Source organism: Passer montanus, unplaced genomic scaffold (assembly GCF_014805655.1).
Source record: "Passer montanus isolate IOZ18808 unplaced genomic scaffold, ASM1480565v1 scaffold11, whole genome shotgun sequence".
Taxonomy (NCBI): Eukaryota; Metazoa; Chordata; class Aves; order Passeriformes; family Passeridae; genus Passer; species Passer montanus.
The window spans coordinates 10,619,633-10,641,970 of NW_024357613.1; the positions used below are offsets into that span (position 1 = coordinate 10,619,633).

A 22,338-nucleotide genomic window follows, 5' to 3' on the forward strand; every position below is an offset into this window, starting at 1 on the left:
ATATAGTTTAAAAAAGGCAAAGGAGGGGAGTGCCCATGTACATGTGTGTGAGTACACTTGTGGTGGGGAGGGGGCAGGCAGTTCCCAGTCTGCCTCCTGAGGGATCTTTGCATGACACCGATGTTGGCTTTCAAGTCATTACACTCTCCACAGGACCACCAAGTTTCCTCTGCTTGAAAGGGCTGGAAGTGCAAGGTGTGCTCCAGGTGAAGGCAAAGATGTAATGCTTTTTCCCACTGTTTCATGCTTACAGAGATACTGCTTCCCTTTCCTCCCTCCTGCACTGGGGATAGAGAGTCAAGAAGGAAACAGCATCTTTTGACTACAAAGATCCAGTCTTCAACCCAGGACTGCCAAGTCCAGCCCAAAACCATGTCCCTAAGTGCCATTTTAAGGACCTCCAGTATTCCAATACTGAAATCCTTTTAGTTCAAGGCAATTTGAGCATCTCTTAAGGTTTAAGAACTGGAAGCACTAAGTAGAGATCTGCGAGGTTTCCTCCCACCCCCAATGCTCATAGGAGGTTGGCCCTAGTTAAGCTGCTTCCCTGTTGCTCATTGGTGGCAGAGCTCTGTGTGACAAGTGACATGGTGACCTTTGCAGCGAAGTGAAGACAGGCACAGGGCACAGACAGAAAAATTGCCCACTGCTATTCCATGGTGTAGGCAGTCACTGGTGTCACTTGCCTTTGGGCTAGTGTTCTGTCTTACTTACTGGAAAAGCAGTTCCCATGGAATAAGAAAGCTGAAATCCTCCTTTTCTTTTTAATTTCTAGCCAGGGGAGTCTGTATCCCATACAATCAGTGACTACCAGTGAATATTTTGTAAACATATTCAATATATGAATTTTCCCCTTCAGCTGTGTGCATGCATCATCAAGGAGCAGGACGCTTTCATATGTTCCCTTTTGCTTTTGAAACCTTGGTGATGGCTTGCTGGGATGGATGTCATCTTTATGGCTTTCTTCTGATGCCCTGCATCAGTTTTGAGGGATTGTGGCTGCAGGATCAGCCAAGACTGCTATGCTCCCTGTGATGAAACTGGAGGGCAGAGCAGCAAGGTGTGATGCAGAGAGGCCATGGGAGATCCTGGGTCTGTATTTCCCCAAAGCTTACCCTTCCTGCACTGGCCCTGAGTTGGGTAGAGCAAGCTCAAACTCACACAAGGGACTTTGTGAGAATGGCTCTTCTGCTTTGGGGGGGTTTTCTTCAGACTCACAAGTCGCATCCCCAAAACAAACAAACAAAACCAAACAAAAAATGCTTCAGAAAAACCCAGGTCCCACCTTTTCCTTCATAGTATTCTTAATTAGATTAGTGGCTTGGATGTCCTGGGCTTTTTCCACACCAAACTAAGAACTCAGGGAATTTAAGTTGTTTGTTCCCTTCTATACAGCAAAGTAAAAAGGTACAGGAGAAATCATATTTTGGCACGAGATAACTTACATTAAAACTTAAGATTTTATTACTTTTGTTCCAAGGTGGAAGAGAATTGTTTTTACCTCCTAGGTAACTCATCAGCTGAAGTTTTTGACAAAATAGTTGAATCGCCTTTATTTCAACCCTGTTGACTCTTGGGCTAAATTTAGGGAAATAATGCATTTAATGTGATGCACTAAAAATATTTATAAATTTTTGTTACTTAGGGGAGGAAGGTAGGAGTTGCCACTTCAGTGCTTTTCTGAATGTACAGCGATCTACGCTGATGAAGCATGGATGATTTCATTTCAGTCAACAGCACAAGGCAACGTCCATCCTGACTATAATGATGCAAATGTCCTTTGCTTTCCTTAAATCTGTCTAAGAGTATGTAATCTATCAGAGTAACATCTCAGATGGTGAAGAAATTCTGTACTGGGTGTGTGAAATGGGAGCAAGTGAAGAGTCTGTATGAAATTTCATCCCTCCTTAATGTTCTGCAGAAGCTCTTTTTGGTAACATGTTGTGAATTTGTAGAGGAATTAGGTGGGTCATTCTTGCACTGATGCAGGCATAGGGCAGGTTCTACAAAGGTAAAATGTTGCCTCTCCTCAGGACTTTTGAACCACTCAAAGCGTCTCTATTTTGTACAAGTGTTAAGCGGGGGAAAAAGAGAAAATTAATTCCTTGTATTGACCAGCTAATATCCTGAATGAATTTACTCTGCATTCTTGTGTGGTCCATGCTCTAAGATTTGGTGATCTCAGGGAGAACTGCTGGAGCACTGGATGTGCAGGTGCACCACGTGAAGCAGTGACTTTTAAGGGCTCCTCATAAAGCCCATTTGGCAGGTGCTGTGAGGGCTCATTTTGCTTGGCTTTGTTTCTTTCCCTGGATTTAGGCTAGTTTGTGGTTAATGTTTCAAGTTTGCATCACCACTGAAACACTGCTCGCCTCAGCTGACTACAACTCTTGTGTCCATTACTGATTCCAGAGTGTAAACTAGATAGGTTATTTGTCCTGCCCTGAGGAAGAAAAGAAGGAGTTAAAATTTAAGAGCTGTCTGCAGTGGGCATGAGTACTGGCTAACACCTATCTTGAGTACATGGAAATCAATTTGGACCTTGTCTGATGAATGCCACTGCTGGAGTTCTTTCTTTTCCGTATAGAGCTACGTATGAGAATCGAGAAATAAATGCGTTTTCTTAAGATAACATCGTGTGACAGCTGAGAACAATTAAAACTCTTACTTGTAGCTATATTTTTTTTCCTTCCTTTCTACAGCAGGAGGGTGGTGTCTGCAGCTCTAGGGAGTTGATACAGGCTATTTGTCACTGCTGTGATCTTATCTAGAACAAGTATCCTGCAAGGTTATTTATTTTACAGACTTTTCTTGTAGTTTTGCACAACACACAGATCTTGGGAGATGGGAAAGGATTTTTTTTCTTACTAGAGTCTTTTTGGCAATAAACACATGCCTAACTGTAAGAGAAAAAACTTTCACAACCAGGCTTGTTTTGTGAAGCCCAAACATTTGTGAAGCTTACAAACCCTCAAACTTTGCATAATGTGCCCATCCCTGGTCTCAAACATGAAGTGGCAGAAGAGGGAAGTGTTACTTTTTTTAACCAACAACTTATGACTGTGTCAACACATGACAATTTGTCAAAGCTTGCTGTAGCAGTACTGTAAATTAATTTTTAGCATCACTTGAGAGTGGTAAACACTTTGTGCAGTGTGAACAGTTCCTAGTACAGTGTGAGTTGTCAGCAGCTTGTGAGCTACCCTAAAAAAAAAAAAAGAAAAAAAAGCACAGAGGGAAGGACGTAAGCTCGTTTACTAGTACAAAATGGATCTGAGTCTGCAAAAATTCAACATGTGGTGGTATGTCAATTCAACCTTGAAAACTTGTATTTTCCATTAATAATAATCACCTGCAAGGCTGGGAAATCACAACTTTCCATTCTGTACCCCACGCAGTGCCTGATAGCAAGCAGTTGCTCAGGCGCATGACTTGGTGAAGTAGAGCCCTCTCTTTGCTCTTGGGTTTTGCCTTTGCTTACTTGCTTTAAAAGTAATCCTACAAATGCAAGTATGCTCTTTTGCTGAGAAGTCTCAAATCAACCATGTAAAATGCCTGGAAAAAAATTAATATGGCAGCCCAAAGAGAAATGGTAGGGGTTGAGTGCTCTCTCCTTCTCACCTGTCCCCTTGCTGTTTCTCCTTGCCTATCCCAGCTTCTTGGTGGAGCTGGCAGTGATGGTTCATACAATAGGAGTTGACATGATGGAAGAAAATTATTTGGTGCAAAAAGACAGGGAATATGGATTGTAGAAAACAACTTTTCAGATACAAATGTATTTTAACCTGTCACTTTAGCAGAACAAGCAGTAATAACCTCCCAACCTAACAATGACTGTTAAGTTGAATGTTAATTCGCTCAGTCGTTGAATTGCTAACATGTCTACAATTTACAAGTGAACACCCACTCAAGAGAGAGAAAATAGAAGTTGGTGCCTGGAATTCCTGGCCTTACTGAAATCACCTACATTTTTTTGGTACTAATTCATCTTGATTTCCTGCGAGTGTTTTAAGTAGAACTAGATGAGAAAAGCAGCTGGGTGCATTTGTTTGCCACTTTGATGCACTCAGTGCGGGGTTTTTTTCTCAGGCACAGTCACTCCTGGCTTATACACCATAGGGTGGCTTTGGCTGCACCTTAGGGCTTGTTCCTGTGAGCAGGCAGCACATGTGAAGCTTGGCACGAGAACTACTGAGACCTGCTAAAGCTGGTTTTAACCTGGTCTAGGTTTTAAAGAGAAAGATGACTTTATTTGTGTGTTTGCTCCTAAAGAATTCTGGTTATATTTCCTTTCCTAGATACAACTGTAAGTGCTGCCTGTATGAAAGAGCCCAGCCACACCATCCAGTAAGCTGTCTTAGAGCAGCAGTTGGCTTGCTTGGAATCACTTCCAGGACTGCGTTGTAAGTAAGTTTTTTTACAAAAGCATCATCAAATGGTTTCTTCAGTTTCAGGATGATTTTGAGATGTTCTGGTTGTTTCTTATAATTTCACAGTTTTATTCTAATATCTAGTAAGACACTAACAATGTGGGAACTGGAGCACCCCCATATCTGTGCATAGCATAAAGCTAAAGCCCTTTCAAGGCTTTTTGCTCGCTTGCTCTAGAACTCCCCAGCAAAGTACCTAAACGCTTCTGAGAACAGGCAGCTACGTAGAAGCCTAGAAAGAAATATGGCCAAATACATAGTTTGTCATTAACTCTGTGACATACATGTTTTTCAAGTGTTCATTCCAGCTTGTACTTCAGCCTTTTAGCTGTGCTGGTATAGCCCTGCTAGAGTGAATTCTTCGTGGAGGTTTTCATTAACTGTGATCTGCCTAACTCAGTTTGAAATGATCTATGAATATATGCCCTGTCTGATCCAAAAAGAGGAGTGCTTTGTCCCTTTGGCCATGCAGGGGGTACTGCTAGGGAACCTCACAGGCTGTGAATGGAGGTGAATTTAGTCAGCTGCATCTTCTTTCTGTGATCATGGAATCATAGAATATCCTGAGTTGAAAGGGAGCCACAACAATTTTTGAGATCATCCTAGTGATGAGTGAGTCTCAATGAAAATGGCCCTATTTCAGGTCACAAGCCAATTACATTGTATATGGCACTGAGAATGTGTTTGCATTTAGAATTAATAACATCATCCTAGAAAACTTTGAGATGTATACCAAGAAAACCTTATTATGCAATTTATACTGTTCATTTTGAAAGTATAATTCATTCAGGGATGTTTGGGACCTAAAATTTTGTCATTTTTATTTCTTTTTATATTGTCTTCATTTTTCTGGTGCTGCAGGTTATGAGAAGTATGATATGAGAAGTATTTCTGACAGAAGTGCATTGCCCTTGAAATGACCTCTGATAACATGGTTACTTGAGAGAGCAGTGGTGGGAGAGTTGGTGACTTAGAGTTCAAATCACTTAGTTACGCATATTTATTATACAGGCTACTCACATTCCTCAGCACCTTGCAGAATATTCCCCACAGGTGAAATTTGCTGCACATATACTAGGTATAAAATACATATTTTTTAATGTTAATCCTCTCGCCAAGTCCTTCAATCACAGCAGTTGAGTCAGTTTTTGCTGTAGGTTTCTTTTTTGTGACTCTTTACTCTGTACCGTCAACTGACACACCTGGGTCACTCTCTAGGTGAGGTCATGCTGGACAGGAATCTTTGGCTCGGCTCTGCCTGCAGTTATCTGCCAGATGCAGTAACTGCTGTTTTGTTCTTGTTCTGTGATTGCTCGACCCGTGAGGCGCTCAGCCCAGTTCTGCATGGGTGAAGTTGAATGAGATGAAAGAAGGACTGGTTACTGTCAGTGATGGGACATTTCAGCTATAGCAGATGTGCAGAGAACAAGTGGGGGAATTGTTTGGGGAAAATTAGGGCTTTGAAAAGTCCAAAGTCAAACAGTTTCCCAATTAGAAATTTAAAACAAAGCCTAATGTTTGTTTTCAGCAACCTGTTAATGGTTCATCTGCTTCTGGATTTTAAATCCTGATCTAAGCCACCATTGGTTTCATGGAACCATAAAATCATTAAGAATCATACAAGCAGAGTTGTTTAGGTTGAAAAGTACCTTCAAGATCATCAAGTCCAACTGCTAACCCAGCACTGGCAAGTCTAGGACTAAGCCATATCCCTAAGTGCCACATCTACATGGCTTTTAAATACCTCCAGGAGTGGGGACCCCACCACTTCCCTGGGCAGCCTGTTCAATGCTTGACAATTCCTGTCTGTGAAGAAATTTTTTACTCATATCTAATGTAAATCTCTCCTGGAGCAACTTGAGGCCACTTCCTCTGATCTTGTCACTTGGGAGAAGAGACCAACCCCCACCTGGCTACAGCCTCCTTTCAGGCAGTTGTAGGTCCTCCCTGAGCCTTCTTTTCTCCAGGCTAAGTGAACCCAGCTCCCTCAGCTGCTCCTCATCAGACTTGTGCTCCAGACCTCTCACCAGTTTCATTGCTCACTGAAGATGAGCGCTTCTCGTTCTTTCTCACGGGCTCTGCTGCACTTGTTCGCAGGAAGCCCCGCTGTCACTTGGGCCCCGGCTGATGCCACCATAAACCCCTGAGGCTGTTTCAAGGGGAGCAGTTTCTCTGTCACTGTTAGTGATGGATTTTCGTCCAGTTTATGTCTTGATGTTTGCATTGCTCTGGCACCAGGAGCTGGAGCTGTGCATTCAGGTAATTTACCCCAGGGTAGTTGCTACTGATTTGGTTCAAACCTGGTGTTGCTGCCTGCATGCTGAGGCAGTCTCAGTTAGACCAGTTCCTTGAAGGATTGACTATTCCAGTGTGGTTTTCTGCCTCATGTCCTTCCATAATTTAACTGTATTAGTCTGTTTAATGGTACCAGAAGGCCACATATTTGCTCTCTGAAGCCTCAAACAGTAGATGCATGCTTTTAAATAGTTAAATAAACGTTAATTATGATTCACAAATAGTTTTCTCCAACTATTAAGTAATATCAAACACTGAATTTTTCAGTCAGTAATTGTTTTTCCAGCTGCTGAGTGGGACGAAGTATTCAATATTTTTACAGAGTTATTTTTGCAGCTGCTTGGCTGCTTTAAGCATAAAAGTCCTATGCTATTTTGTAGGTCTTGACAGCCTTGGATGCACAGTGGGCACAAAAAGCCTGTGGTGGGAGTGGAATGATTACAGTCTTCTGATGCACCTTGGTTAGCTGTGGATAGTTTGTGCTGCATCCAGATAAGCTGAAAATAGCATATTGGGCACTTTCAAAAGTTTGTGGTTTTGCAACATTTTCTCACAAAAATGTGAAGTCTTTTTCTTTCTCACCGTGTGAGTTATTACACATGTGGAAATTAGTTATTTTTTCCTTTTCAAGATCTTGAGACATTCTGTGAGGGACTCAGCCAGTGTGAATTATTTCATGAAATAGTGGTTTGACTCGTTGCACCTCCTTGCAAATAGTGTAATACCAAATGATTTTGTCTTAGAATTGCATATTATGTGCTTTACACAGAAAGATCTTAACAAATTTTAAAATTAAATTAAATGAAAATTTAAAATTTTAAAATATCAATTAAACCACAAGTCATGGTGATAGTGGGAGAGGCATTGTTTTCAACCACCATGACGACTACCCTGGCAGTGAGCACATGGCTCACATTTTCCCAGTGATTCATTAGCCAAGCCAGTAAAGCATCCTAGGCAGTCTGACGCTGTGGCTTACTGGTAGCTGTTCTTCAGATGATTGCTCATGTCGACATGATGCATAGCAGTGTCAGAAGATTCACTTTGGAACTTACCTTTTTGTGCATCTCTTTTCTCTGGTTTTCCCACCAGATCTGCTCTGCTGCCTCACAGCACTGCTGTTCACATAAGCAGTTGCTGTAACTCTGTGAAGCTACAAAGAAGAATCACCTTCTAAATATCACTGGTGGGTTTTGATGAAGCCACAATCATTAGCACAGGGTGCACAGAGGACACAAGACTGAGCGCTAGGGAGAGGATGATGTTGATAGGGGAGGAGACCAAAGTGTGAAGGGTAAATTCTGTTTGATGTTCAGTTATGTTGGTTTTTTAAGCCAGAACAGAAAAGAAGCAGGATCAAAAGCCTTCACAAAGCAGAAGTGTGAGTGTAATGAAACGTAGTGACTAGACAAAATAAAAAAAATAAAAAAAGAAGTTCATTGTAAAACCCACCAAACTTAAATTTCAAAGCCCCAGAAGAAGAGGTGATCTGTCAGCCACCCAGCTTGGACTGGGCACCCAACTGGAACTCATGGTCTGGGTTCAGTTCCCTGCCTCAGTCACAGGTTTCCTGTGTGTTCTCAGGCAGCCTCCTTCATCTGCCCCATGACTGACTTCCTCATTTTGCAGTGGAGATCATCTTCCTCACGTTCATTGTGAGAACAAAGCCTATTGATGTTGCTGAAAGACATGAATGTTGTGATGGGAAGAGCCACCCTGGAGACCAGAGCAAAAGGGGTGTGCTTCCTCACAGGGGACAGTCACCCATGCTGCTTGCATTTCTGTGTTAAAGAGTAAAGGAAATTATTTCCAGATCTCAAAAGGGTTGGTTTTCTTCTTTCCAAGTCTTTCAGGCCTACTTTTTTTGTGCAGTTTGGCTGCCCCAGTGCAGCAGCAGGCATTTGGAATATTCCCTGTCTCTCACCTTTCTCCTCTCAGTCTGTCTGCTTATGGCTTTGAATCACTCCTGTCTGCTCAATGCACGCACCCGGCACAACCCAATGGGATCAGAAACACAGCTTCTGTCATCTCCCAGCTTACGTGGAGGTCTCCTAACATGTAAAGATGGTTGTTTGTAAGAAGGAAACCGAAGAATGCTTGAGGCTGGTTGGAGGGGTACCAAAAGTGAGCCTAGCAGCTGAGGAAGGTGGTGCGAGCCAGTGGAATGTCACACTCACGGACTCCTGCCAAAGTGTGCACTGGCACAGTGTGACTGCCAAGGATGCCCACATAGCCCATCATCACCACTGGCCTTCAGCCCCTCTGCTCCTCCACTCAGTCCCTGATAAGCAAAAATATTAGTTTAAGGGGTTATTATATACTCTCACTCAGTGCTGATGCTAAATCTGAGTAAGGAATCAGAAATGACAAGTCACATACGTTTTGATGTGCCCTTTTATCTCCTTTGGGTTGGTTGTTAAACTTTTAAGTGTGAGGACTTCTCAGTACATGAAAACCGATGTCTTGCCCTTTCCAAGGCTGGTCAGCTCAAGTCCCTTGCCATGAGAAAACACAGATGGTTTAAGATGTAGTGTTGTCGACACTAGACATCCTCTCTCTGCCTGCAGTGCTCGTCCCTTTTCCCAACTGCTGAAACTGGAAATTCAGTCTCCTTGCAGCTCTAAAGAACTAGTGCCTGAAAATGCAGCAACTGCTCAGTTGTCCATTGCTGTTTCAACCCCTCACCCAAGCTACAAATAATGAGTTATTGAGCTAATTTAGTTTTATACAGAAGTGATCTTCATCTTGCAAATCAGGAAGGCTCTTTAACGCAGTGTAATTGACTTCAGCTGTAAGATTCAATGCACTTATCTAGGATTACAGTTCAATAAAATCTAATTGTGCTGAGAGCAACAGGAATTACAGAAACACCTGGGGATTGTTTTATGCCTTTTCTGTGAACAAGGTGTGCTGAATGTCTTCTGTTCCTTATGGTTTGGGTTATACTGCTGCTTGACCTGCCCATTGGTGGGAACAGCTTAAGGTGACACCATTTGGTGTGGGGAGGTGAAGCCAAGCAGGTGAAATGATGTGTGGCCTTCTTCAGTGAGCTCTCATTTCTGTGTGCCCAGCCAGAGTCAGGCTGGGGGAGTGGGAAGTAAGCAATGTCTGGTTTCATTATGATGGTGATGATAATAGGATCCATGAGGTATGTGAGATTAAAAGCCCTATAACATTGCAGTCAAAGTCATCCACAGAGGACGAGGCCTAAACATCCTTTTGTCTTGCCTCACCCAGTGTAGAGATAAATAAGGGAAAACAAGTATTTATTCAGTATCTCCTCTCACTATTTACCAGGTAGGATCCTCTGTAAAGCCAATTGCTACCTGGAAACATTCGCTGGCCATCGTGCATTGTCTTTATGACTGTGTGCTGCAGTTGTAGAGAGCCTTTTTACCCAAGTATTAATGAACTTTTCATCAGCCACTCTGAATAAATGGGAAAGCATTAGATTTAATTTTTCACTTGCAGAGCTTCAGGGAAAAGTACAGACTTTTTAGTGGGATGAGGGCACGGGCACAGGTAGTGGGTAATTTGGGATGATGGTGGAGAAGACAGTGTGGCAAGTGTCCTTGTGACACAAATGAGGTGCAAACTTTGTTATTCTATTATAGAGAGACATCCCAACATCAATCCTTGGCCCAAACATAAGGTTGTGTAATTAGGAGTGCTTACCTAACGCCATGCTTATTTTCTCCATTATTTCTCTCAGTTATTAATTATCCTGTTGCAAGCAGTAAAGGAAGAATGTGCTTTCAGACCAAAGTAACAGATTTGGCTGGTTCCAGCACTCTGACTTCATGGGCAATAAAATACATAATATTGCTTGCTACAGCACATGCTGTACTAATCACTCTCTGTGCAACTGCCTACTTTTACATCATTTTAAGCAAATGCCAGGACTATGAGGAGTAATAAAACAAGATAATAATGGCAGAACAGGTAGGTTTTGTTGTGCAAGTTAAAAACAAAACAAAAAAGACCTCACTCTCCAAAAGCCATGAAAACTGTAGAAAGAGGCTGGTTTTGCCTGCCAGAGTTAACCAGTAATTACTGAGTGCAGAGGACATCTTTCTTACAGGAACAAGCAGTGAGAATTGATCATGCAGGATGTCCCTGAAGCTGCTGCAGTCACATTTTAAGAGCAGAGAAGAGAGATTGGAAAGAAAATAATTTTTTTTTCTGGTTGTGGAGTTGACTTTGCTTGTGGCCTAATGATTGCTGGTTCTTACTACCGCTTTGGGTGATCGTTAACTGGGATGGTGAAAACACCGATGTTAAACTTCTGTTTTCAGGTGACATGAAACTGAAGAAGAAATTCATGTCATGCCTAAGGTTTCAGTTTGAGTTGAGCTGTCAGGGAGAACTAGATAGACATTTGAACACAGTCTTTGCTGTTTTGGTTAACTTTATGAGGTGATAAACCCTATTTCGCTTTGTTTCCCACGTCTTTATTTTTTAATCGGGACATTCAAGAGTTGGTGCAAAATTAACTTAAAAGCAAATACAGGAGCACTTCAAAATGTGTCCACTTTGCATGCATCAAGGTATTAATGTAAGCTTGCGCACAACCTGCTGGTATGCAGCAGCAGACGGCAAATGGTTTGTTAGTATTGGCAATGCTCTCACAAAGCCAAATGCAATTCTTACATTTGCTGGCTTGACAGTCCAAAGTGCTTTTCATTCCTATCCATTTTTTTTCTGCTCCCTTTGTCTTCATATTGCCACCCTTGGACCTTAGTGCAGTAAAATGAAACTTCAAAGACTTTATGAAAGTTACAGTTAAAAATGTGTTATCTTAGGTCAGGCAGATGAAACCAGTGCTGAGTCCAGTCTCTTCTCAAATCTGGCCAAAACAATGTTTCACCTACATTTGGAGAGTGTGACTCTCTAAAATAGCTGAAGTTGATAAAATTGCTGTTCAGAGAAATACAAGATTCCCCAAGATGTTGCAAGGTTGATGATAGTCATTGGATTCTGTGCTGAGCAGAGCTGAATCCGTATGCTTCTGGACATTATTTCCCAAACATGGTTGGAATTTTATCTTCTTTAGTATTGTCATAGGTTTGTTTCGTAACTAGTTGTGCAGTTATTTTTTACTTCAAAGAAATTGCTTTCCTGAAGATTTTTTTAAAGCAAGACTTTCATTTAAATCCCGTTCCACTCCATTCAAAAGAGTAAGATTTTTGCAGATATGTCTGATACTAGTTTCATGTCCAACTATTTACCACAGTTAGGGAAATAAAATCTAACGTCATCTTCAGGCAGCAGATTGTTTCCTTTTCCCTTTATATGCCATTTGTTTTATCATTTCTTCTCATCCACAGCTTTGGATTTTGTCTGTCTTCTTGTTTTAAAATCTGCTCTTATATTACTCTCAATAGCCAGTGTTTAGATGGGTCCTCCTCCATCTTCTCCAAAGCATACCAGGGTTCTCCTATCTCATGCTTTGTATCTAAGAATTAGTGACATGATGTGTAATCCATGAGTTACTGATACAAGCTGAGAGCTGTGCCTCCAGCAGTGCTGGTGATATACTCCAGCTGCTGGTAGGTGCTCAGTCTGCAGCACTGGGCTGGAGTTACTGCCAGATAAAATACAAAAATTTGGCATCATATCAGCAACATTGTTCCAGTGGAGTAGTTTAGGTCTAGGGGTAAAAGCTAATATAGACATGACCATTAATTTCTCACCCCTTCAAGGGCATACTTCTAATTAAGACCATGTATACACTATTGAATGTTTCCAGTACTGTCCCCTTAATCTATAAATTATTGGTCTGTTTAATAGGGCTCTGCATACAGCCCCAGCTAAGACACCTGGCTGGTACCCATTGATCCTGGTCCTCCTGCTGCAGTCATCTCCTGTTCATTTACTTGCTAATGGAGTAGCCTGCTCTTTCTGTTACAGTCTCACATTGTTTCTCTAATTGGCTTCTTTTTTCTTTTGTCGTAATGATTTTGCTATTCCCGGGCAGATTCCCTGGCAGAGTATGGGTACTCAGGGTATGTCTGTCTAACATCACCCTTATCCTGGTAGTAGCAAACACTCTGTTTTGTGTCACCTTGTCTTCAGAAAACACCGCTAGAGGCAGTTACAACCCCACTTGATCTTTCCCTATGTAGAAGATGTGAAAATACCTAATGAATCATTCTGGGGAGGTGTGACCTGCGGGATGCAGACGAGTGGGAGTGTTTATTTGTTGCAAGCATCAGAAGGGGAATCACTCCGTTATCCGAGTACCCATGTCAAAAGGTGGGAAATCAGCATGCTCTGAAGTTTCACTATACCTTGATTCTTCTGTCTGTCTCTTCCTGGAAGGTAGTTAATTTTGGAAACACGCACAAAGAGGAGAAAAGCAGCATGTAAATTCTCAGGATTTCCTTTGGGGGAGAGATCCCGCAGGGGAAAGAGGGAACTCTTTTAATAATCTTTGCAGCATTTAATCCCAAGAAAGTGTAATAAAATCAGCGCTTCCACTGAGAGTTGGCAGCGCATTTTTTCTGTAACAAGACCGGTTCTTTGTAGTACAGTCTGATTAAGACTGTATCGAGTTGATTGAGGAGAGCAAAATCTGGTTTTGACAGATGTTTCCCATGATCTGAAGAATACAAACACTCCTGCAAGATGACAGACGGCTTGTTTACATAAGAAATCTTTTTTTTTAATTAAAAAAAAAACCAACCACAAAAACACACAAACACAAAGCAACATTTGGATCAGTCATTCTGATCAAGGCAGTGTCAATTATTAGGCTGTAAAGGGAACTGATGACTCAACTTAGGCACAGCATTGCGGCGATCTCCGATTTTCGGTTTCATAACAGATTCTTTTCAGGAATGCTTTTCATTCATACCTGATGTTTAAATGTGTCTCTGGGAGCGTTATCACTTTGTGATGGGGATGTGAGAGACTGGTGTCAGTGTGCTCCAAGTGGCTGGGCAGAATTTGGGATGCACTGCTGTACCTAGGTGGGATGCCCGGTGAGAGAAGGGTCCTCTGACACATCTCATTGTGCACTCGTACCTGCACATCGCCAGTGTTGTTACCATGGTAAATTTTATAGATAAGTTCACATCAGTAAAATTGAAAAGCACTTTGATTCAGAAAGTGAAATGTTTTGATGAGATCCTATGCTTAGTAATTCCAGCGAGTGCGCTTGTTAAAGCGGGTGAGTCAGAAATGGAAATGCAAAGCATTTCTCTGAACGGTGGCCGGAAATTAGTTTTGAAAACTGAAACAAAGCCCCAACCACCGTTTTATCTATTTACCTAACAATTTTAGATCTGTGAAAATCCCTTTGTCTTTGGGATACATTTTGATTCCTCTCTTGTAGCGCTGGTGCGATCCTTAAGCTGGATAATCACCCATGTGAGGACTATCCTGGTGTGTCTGGCTTTTTTGGTTTAAAACATTAAGTGTCCTGTTAGTGGCTTCATTGCCTCTGGTGCTGCCATATTCTGTCATGGCTTGTGGTGCAATTTGGTGGAAATGTAAGTCAGGATGGGATGTTTTAATATTTAAGTTAATGTAACACTGAGGAAGAAAACCAGGGGAATTGAGTGGAGTCACTCAGCTGCTTATTACCCAATGCATAAGTTGTGTGTGTGTGTATATATATATGTATATGAATGATATATATGTATTTAGGTATGTATATATATAGCACACAGGGCTATCTGACTGTTCTGGCACAAAAAACTCCTCGGTTTGGGGCTGGCTGCTATACAGCTTAGCATGGAGAGGCTTCAATGGTCACAAGCCCCTCTGTCAGGACACAGCCCTCTATCTGTAGGGAGAGGGCAGAAGGGGGTCATGAGCATTTTCATGTTAGTAGTGGTTGTCTTGCTTCAAAAATCTTAAAAATCATCATGTTGAGTGATAGATAGCAATGTTATTTTCCTCATCCTGCACCTTTCTTCTCTGCTGACATCTTGGTACCTCTTGCTTATCCTTTGGACTTGTCAGTCAGCCTCAGGCAGCATAGGGACTGACTGCTTTTCTAGCATCTGTAGTGTGGTCTGAGGCCCATCAATGTACATCATGGTGGAGGAGGACAAAGTAATAGATGTGTTTAAGGGACTTGCAATTCCCACGGCAAGGCTGGTAAAGTAGAGCTCATTTCAAAGAGAAGGCGGTTTGGTGATTTTTCTTAATTACTGTTTACCTAAATAAATAAATAATGCATATTCATGGCTTTAACTAGAGTAAGTTGTGTTGAAATGTTTACCTCTCCCGAGGATAGTTATTAAGGGTGGGGTGTGGGGTGCAGCAATTAATAATAAAACATTTAGATGAGATTACAGAATGTTCTGATTGGAATAGTAAACATTATGCTAGAAATAAAAGCAAATAAACAAAGCTGTCTTGAATTAAAAAAAAAAGAAATACTATGCTATCTGAAGAAACATGCTGAGCAGAAGCAGTTTGGGTGAAGGGGCCATGCCCTTGGAGGTCTTTAATATCTCAGGGAGGCTTCTTCAGTCTAAAAAGCATCCCTGTGGAAGCAAGCCCCTCATTTTGAGTCTGGAAAAACGATTATACAAATATTGGCATCCACCCAGATTAGTGTGGCAGATGTAACACGTGTCAGCACGACTTTGAGGCTAGGGTCCATTTATTCTTTAACCGTGCAATGGAGAGTATTTTACCTGCTTGTATCAGTAACAAATAAAACCTTCATTTGCATTGTGAACCTCCTCCCTCCTTATTTTGCACATTCCTTTGAACGAAATTCTTTGCTCAGCTGAGAGTTTGAAATTTGGACTCATCCTTTCATATCTTTTGGCTGTGGTTCCTTATCTGGTTAATCAGATCAAAGAGAGCCAGTGATGTGTTCAAAGATTCTTGTGACAGCTGTGTACCATTAGGCTGAATGATTAAAAAAACCCCATAATTGTAGTTTAGCACAGTAAATACAGATTGGTCTTTCAGTTTAACATAAGGTTGCGGGCAAACTGTGCCTTTGACAAAAGACCTGCTGCTTTAACTCCATGCAGACAAAGCTGGTTTGCCCCCAGCCCCACCTGCCTCCAGCTGTTTTGATCAGCAGAGGAGTGTGATTGAGCAATGGGTATCTGTCCTGTTGCACTAGGTTGGGATGAAAAAGAAAATAGGGGATGGGCAGAAAGTAGGTAGGGAGCACTAAGGTGATCTGTGGGGATCATTAGCCTCAAATGTCCTTGTGCAGCTGGGGTGGGCTCTTTTCTCATTGAGCTGTCTCTTTGCAAGCTGCTGTCCTTTCTCAGCTGTTTCCTAACTTGAGCATCTTTCGAGGATGAAGGCTTCCAGACCCCCTCATCTAGACCAAATTGGTCCCCTCTAGAGTAGCTTCACAAGTGCTAGGACGCTCGCTGGCACCTAAAACACCGGGCGTGCTGCTGGCATGTCTCCCAATCTCCCCATCATCTAGAAACCGAAAAGCGGCTTCTCTTTGGCTGGAAGTGCGGTCTGACTGCTGGCTGTGGTGGAGTCTTTGCTTATGTCAATCACTAGTGCAAGTCCCTGGCTGTTCTCTGAAACAGAGCAAGACATCGAGGAACAAGCACTGGCGGATGGGCTGTCTTGTTGCCAGCACAGGTGTGGGAATGTCCCACTGAATTTGGTGCTTGTGAGGCATCTTCACGGCCAGTTTTTTCTGGCTGATAAGTTTCCCTCAACCACATTTTGCTTCTCACTTCAATGGATAAACCTTTTCCCTGACCCATCTGCCTGCTCTGCAGGATCTGTGAGTGGTGCCTGCGTCCCAGAAGACAAGGGTGTTAATGGTCGCACAAGGTGTCCTGTTGGTCCTGTAGCAGAGGGGTGTGGTTTTGTAAACATAGTTCATTTTCCCCATTCCAAGAATCATTCTCGGCTACAGACAAGATTTCTCTGGAGCAAAAGTACCCATTTCCATCTTCACCTTTTTTTTTTCCCTAAGGTTTCTGGGAGTTCCAGCTGCATGCCTTCTGGCAAAGCCAGCAGCAGCAAGGCTGCCAGAGCCTCGTGTGGGGTTTTGCAGGTTGAGAACATGTTGCACACACAGAGTGCACAGCACAGTAAACCTGATATCAGCTCGCAACTAATTATCTCTGTATAAAAATTCCCCTGCTCGCTGTTTCACCGTTAGAGGCTCACTGGTAAGATTTATGACTGGCTAAAATGAAGTACCATTTCCTTTTTCTCAGCATTACTGTGCATGGCCTCTCTGGCTTTTCTTGTTAAAAAGACCTGAGTTCACCCATGAGGAAACATATTTTTGAACCTCTTTCCCACCAACATTCTCCCTCTTTTTTGTATTTTTAACAACAACTGAAGATCACCTACAAAACAATTTCATGTCTTTTGACTTTCCCCTGCTTGGAGTGAGGATTGAGACAGAGAAGATAAGAGGCAGCTCCTTCATGGGAGATGCAGCATTTACTCACTTTCAGCCCTACCACAGCTTGCATAGGCAAGTGTGTGCATCCATCAACATGGGCTCCCTCTTCATTGTTTGGTGAGGAACTATTTTTGTCCAGGATTTGTATGAGCTAAAGCATAATTTCCTCTCTTCATGCTGTAACATGGGGGACCAGCGTTACAGCTGGAGAAAAACCTGTTTCTCCTGCCCTTATGTTGCATATATATGTCCCCATTTGACAGGATGATGAAAATGAGACCACTGACTGAACTTTATGGACTTGTAAATGTATGGCTGACTTCATCCTAAATCACCTTAAAATTAGTTTGTGTGACACTGTAAGGCAGTTGGGTTTTTTTTCTGGAGTACAGAGGGAAAAAAGGGAGCAATGTTGAGCTGCTGCCATCTCTTCCCAGTTGCAGTTAGACATAGTTATTATTGTATTACAGCTTGGAGGAAAACCGGTAGAGATGCCAGATAAACCTCCCCAAAACAAACATTTGTGTTAATACTTAAATATTGTTCATCTTTCACAGCATTTACTTATCTGTTTCCCACATGCTGAACCTTATGGGAAGTTTTTGTGGTTGACTGTGGCCTGTTCTTTCACTCTGTATATTAACTGTTTTCTCAATTTGCAATTTTTAAAAGAAATCAGCAGTAAAAGTCTGACTGTGATAATCATTCAACATGGGAACATCTTTCTGGCATGGCAGGGGTGTGTTTTTGTGGGTCACATGTGTTGGCTCAGGAGCCTTGGAGCATTAACCCAGTGAGCTGTGTCATTTCATGATGACCTGGGAAGCATTCTCATCCAAGAGAACCAGCGCTGGCTCATCTGGTATCATCTTGCAACATGCCAGACTAAGGGACAGCAGTTTCATCCTCATCACTGAACCATCTCATTTTCTCCTGTTTGCATGTCTGTTAACCATAATTTCCAGCCCTTAAGGGGAAATAAGCTAGGTATCTGAATTTTCATCAGATCTGACACAAAGTATTAGACTGTGGCTTTTGCTGTCTATTGGTTTTACTGCATAGGGCATAAATATTCAACTCATGTCATCTGATAAGGTTGCTGGGGAGGGGGTTTTTCTCACAGAATATATTAACTTTCCTTTCACACCTAGCCATTCTTTCATGAGTCATAACCCCAAGATAAAATATTTTTGATGGTGGCTTTAAGTCAAGTATATTCCAATGAGAAAATAACTCCGGTTTTACATAAAAAGATTTACAAGTTCCTGCAGCAGTACTCTTGAACTGCAGCCTTATGCCTTCTAGCCCTGCCTGGTTGATGTGTCACAGACCTAACTGCAACCAGAGGACAAGGAAGGGTGGAAAATTCTCCCTGTGCACATTCCCCAGCTTCTCTGAAAGTTTTCTGTTTAAGCTTCGTTGCTTTTGTTAGGTGTAGGTGGTGAGAATCCAGTTTTCAGACTCTGGAGCACTCCAGGGCAGCAGCAGCTGCCTTCCCCTGCAGCCATTCAGCCCACAATAGTTGTATTGAAGGTTCTCCTGGTGACCTCAGTCACAGTTTTTGGCTAGGGTGGTTCCTGACATCATTTTGCCATTATTTGAAGGAATAACTCAATCTCATCTCCTGTGACTGCTGACACAGCTCAGCCAGATAGGGACGCACTGCAGAGCTGGTCCTTGCAGCCCTGGGATGGGTGGGTACCTCCCTGTTTGTGGCCCACACCTCCTTGGTTGTGTTGATTTTCTTCATCCCACCTCTGGACACTGGGAAAGAAGCTGCTGTGCCCTTCTGACTCCTGTTTTGGCTGCCCCTGGTTAAACAATGCACGTGGAAACAAGCAGGAGTGATAGATGAGCGTATTCTTTCCTCTTGGAAGAACTACACAGGTTATTTTGAGGAAATTAGGCGCACTGAGGGTGAAGCAGACCATGTCTCTTTTGTGACATAGGTATCAATATCATCTTGGGTTTAATTTACAAATTTCAGGGAGATCATGCTTAGATATAAGGAGTTCTGCAAATGCCTTCTCAGCCTCAGGCAACCCTTCAAGCTACAAATGTTCCAATGAAGCTACTTCAACCAGAAAGAAATTACACGCAAAACACAAGGAAAACACAATTGCTGATCTGTGAGGGTATCACATGTAACAAAGCAGGATCCTTGACTTCACTGGGATCAATTTCTGTGCATATTTGTGTAAGTAGCATCATTGCACTCCACCAGGTGAGGCACTTCTTCAGAAAACACCAGCTCTGTTTGCACGCCTGTGCTCACCACTCCCAGCTCGCAGGTGCTCAGCATTCCTTAAATATTTTTTCTTCCTGTACACATCTGAGGGAAGCTCACCAAGTGGTCTCCTTGTGTGGGTCATTTTAGTTAGCCCTCATTTTACCCACCTGTGCTGAACATCAGGATAAACAACCCACTATGTATTTGTTGCATTTATGTATTTGTTGCTCACTTCCCTCATGGCCCACCCAGCATCTCCAGTTTTCTTGAGCACGACTACACAATTTTCTGTGTTTGAAACATCTTTCTTGGTAAGTGGAGTAATACCCAGGTACATTCATCATGCCCTTCTCAATTCACCTTTCTTGGTTTGTTTGTTGCAAACAGAAGAACTTGCCAGTTTTCCCCCTTTTAAGCATTAAAGCCTTGTTAAAAACAAAACCTTTCCTTTGGACACTCTCTCTGTATAACAGAAATCCAAACTGGAAGGTGTTTTATTGAAGCAAATGGTTTTTCAACTTCGTGCGTTCTTCTTCCAGTTAGTGGCTGGTGTGTCTTCCTTTACATTTGCATTCCTCAGTGCCAATTTTAGCTGCCAGGTGGTATTTGGAGCCATCAGAAAGGGGGAGAAAGAAGGTAACCTGGTTCAAAAAATGTACAAGAGGTTGTTAAATAATATAAGTTTTTTTAAAAATCAAGCAGATTTACACGGTCCAGTTGGAAGTATTGTTATTTTTCTAGATTTCTTTGCAAGCTCTTGAGGCAGATGCTTCTTTTTAGAATAACTATAAGGTTTTCTTGCAACCTCCAAGACTGCAGGAGCTGGTTCTTCAAGCTAGTGTAGGACAGTGATTTTGTGGCCTCTCATGACCCTGTTAACTGATGGCCCACATGTGCAGGTCTGTGCTGAGAGCTGAGACCTTGATGTGAGCAAGCCTTGGAGCAGAGAGTACATCTTACCCTGCCTAAGATCCAGCTCTTCCCAATGCTCTAAACCTGGCTGATCAGCCTGTTAAACTGCTGAAATTCCTCTTCAGTAGGTGCACCACTGGCTCTTCATATGAACTCAGTTTTTATGTATTCCTGTAAGTTTGCAGCTGTAGTAGCAGCTTTGCCTTTAATGCTTTGCCTGTTTCAGGAAAAGTCTTTTGTCGAGTGGAAAGCATGAAGAAGCCCTCATGCTGAGCATAGGCAGGGGTTAAGTTTCATTCTACCCTAAGCTGACCCCTGGGCAGAGAGATTCCTGCTTTAGTCTTTTAGATCATGTGTAAAACCTGATGCTGGCTGGATCATCCCGCATAGGGCAAGAATATCTGGGGAACATGGGGAGAGGTATGGAGTGAGACATTCGCAGAAGGGAATGAAATGTTTGGGATGCAGCCTCATGCTTTCTACAGCAGTGAACATCAATCAGGCCTTCTCAGAAAAGCTTCAGGGGAACTGAAAGTCTTCTTTTCCCCCCTCCCTCACCCCCATACCCCATTTTTTTTTCCTCTTGATTCCCTATTCCCAACTTCTGTTTATTCTCTTTTTCTTCTGATACACCATGGCATGTGCAATTTTTGCTCAGGAAACTAAGTTATCCTTGAAAACACAGAGACTTCCCTGGTTTTAGTCCTCTGTCCATTGAGTAAGCAACAGTTATTTTTGTTCTACCAGTGATTTATGACTGAACAGATTTAGAGTTTATATATTTAGGTTTATAGGCAGTTTAAATAATGTATATTGGTGACCATAAATATTTGGTACTCTTACAGTCTGTAAATGAATGTTATGCCTAGTTGGAAAAAACTGTATAAACTAAAGAGACACAAGCACTGTGTTCCTAGCACAGCCTCATGATTCTTTTCAACTACCTGATTAGGTAATCCTGAAAGGTAACAAGAGTTTGAGCATCTGTTGGTAAACCATCTAGAAGGGTGCCATCCAGAGGAAATAACCTGCTTTCCATAAGCAAACCAATTCTCAACAAGACTTGGAGTAAAATGCAGTAGGATCACCGCTTAGAAAATATTGAACTTTTTTTACCAGGAGGAAGCTTAGAGTTTTACTTAGAAAAATAACCACCAAATCTCTCTTATTTGCACTGTATTTTGCTTTATTTTGGTTTTTTTCCCCACTTTTTTATGGCGTCATAAACAGGCATTAGTCATAATAAACAGACATAGCACACATCTCTTGAGAAACCAGAACTTTTTACTGAAGTTAATTTTGCATGTTTTAAAAAAATAAGAGTAATTTTTAAAAAAATCTAAATTGTAAGGGTTTATTTTTCTCTTCCTCACCTCCCCCTTTATTTAGCTTTAGTTTGTGGTAATCCTGCAGGAAGAACCTTGCAGTGATCCTGTGAAGACAGATACATGCCACTGCTTGTACTGCTGCTGTCCCCTTCTGTTCAAAAGAAAACCATCTTCCTTTCCACTCCCAGTTGCCAACTTCACTCAAGGAAATACTAGTTAAGCATTCCAATGTTTTTTCCAGGAAAACAGTAACGTGTTGGGCACTGGCAACTTGAAAACCTCAACTTGAGAACCCCTGTAGCTTAAAGCTAATTACTTCTCCTTCCACAAGTATTTCCTCCTCAACCACTTCAGAGTGTGACTGCTTCCTTGATAGATGGGGGAAGCCTTTTCCAGAGTCTGGGGTTGGGATTGTGTTCACTGTGGGATCTGGGCTGTGTGGTGATGCTGGGACTTGGCTGCTGGGGGTTTCACCCACTCCTGCTCCAGCCCCCTGGCCCCAGCCCTGCTCTCACCAGCCTTCCCCATCCCTGAGTGCCTCCCCTCCAGGGACTGAGCCCTCATTCCCTTGCACAGAGGTGACAGCACAGTGAATTTTCCGTGGGCAGATGAACATTTCATTCTCTCTCCAATTTTCTTTTGACATGGACTAGAGTGACAGGTAGCTTTGCTTTAGGGTGGCTGCAGGATTATGACACACATCGCATCAACCCAGGGACAACAAATTATGCTGATGGTGTTTCTTCTCTGAAGTTCGCCAGAGTAAAGGAGAAACAAAGG

The 22,338-nt window shown here is 42.3% G+C and overlaps 1 protein-coding gene across 3 annotated transcripts in view; it reads left to right on the forward strand.

Annotated features, from left to right (window-relative positions):
• Positions 1-22,338, forward strand: part of BACH2 (BTB domain and CNC homolog 2) — a 188,670-nt gene that overhangs the window by 81,903 nt on the left and 84,429 nt on the right. Inside the window, exon 3 of one of the 3 annotated variants that reach the window (XM_039726943.1) lies at positions 4,299-4,407. The exons of 1 other annotated variant lie outside the window; for it this stretch is intronic. The gene's annotated coding sequence lies outside the window, so the exon portion shown is untranslated. The remainder of the gene's footprint in view (positions 1-4,298; positions 4,408-22,338) is intronic. One more of the 3 variants, XM_039726949.1, reaches the window with a different exon arrangement.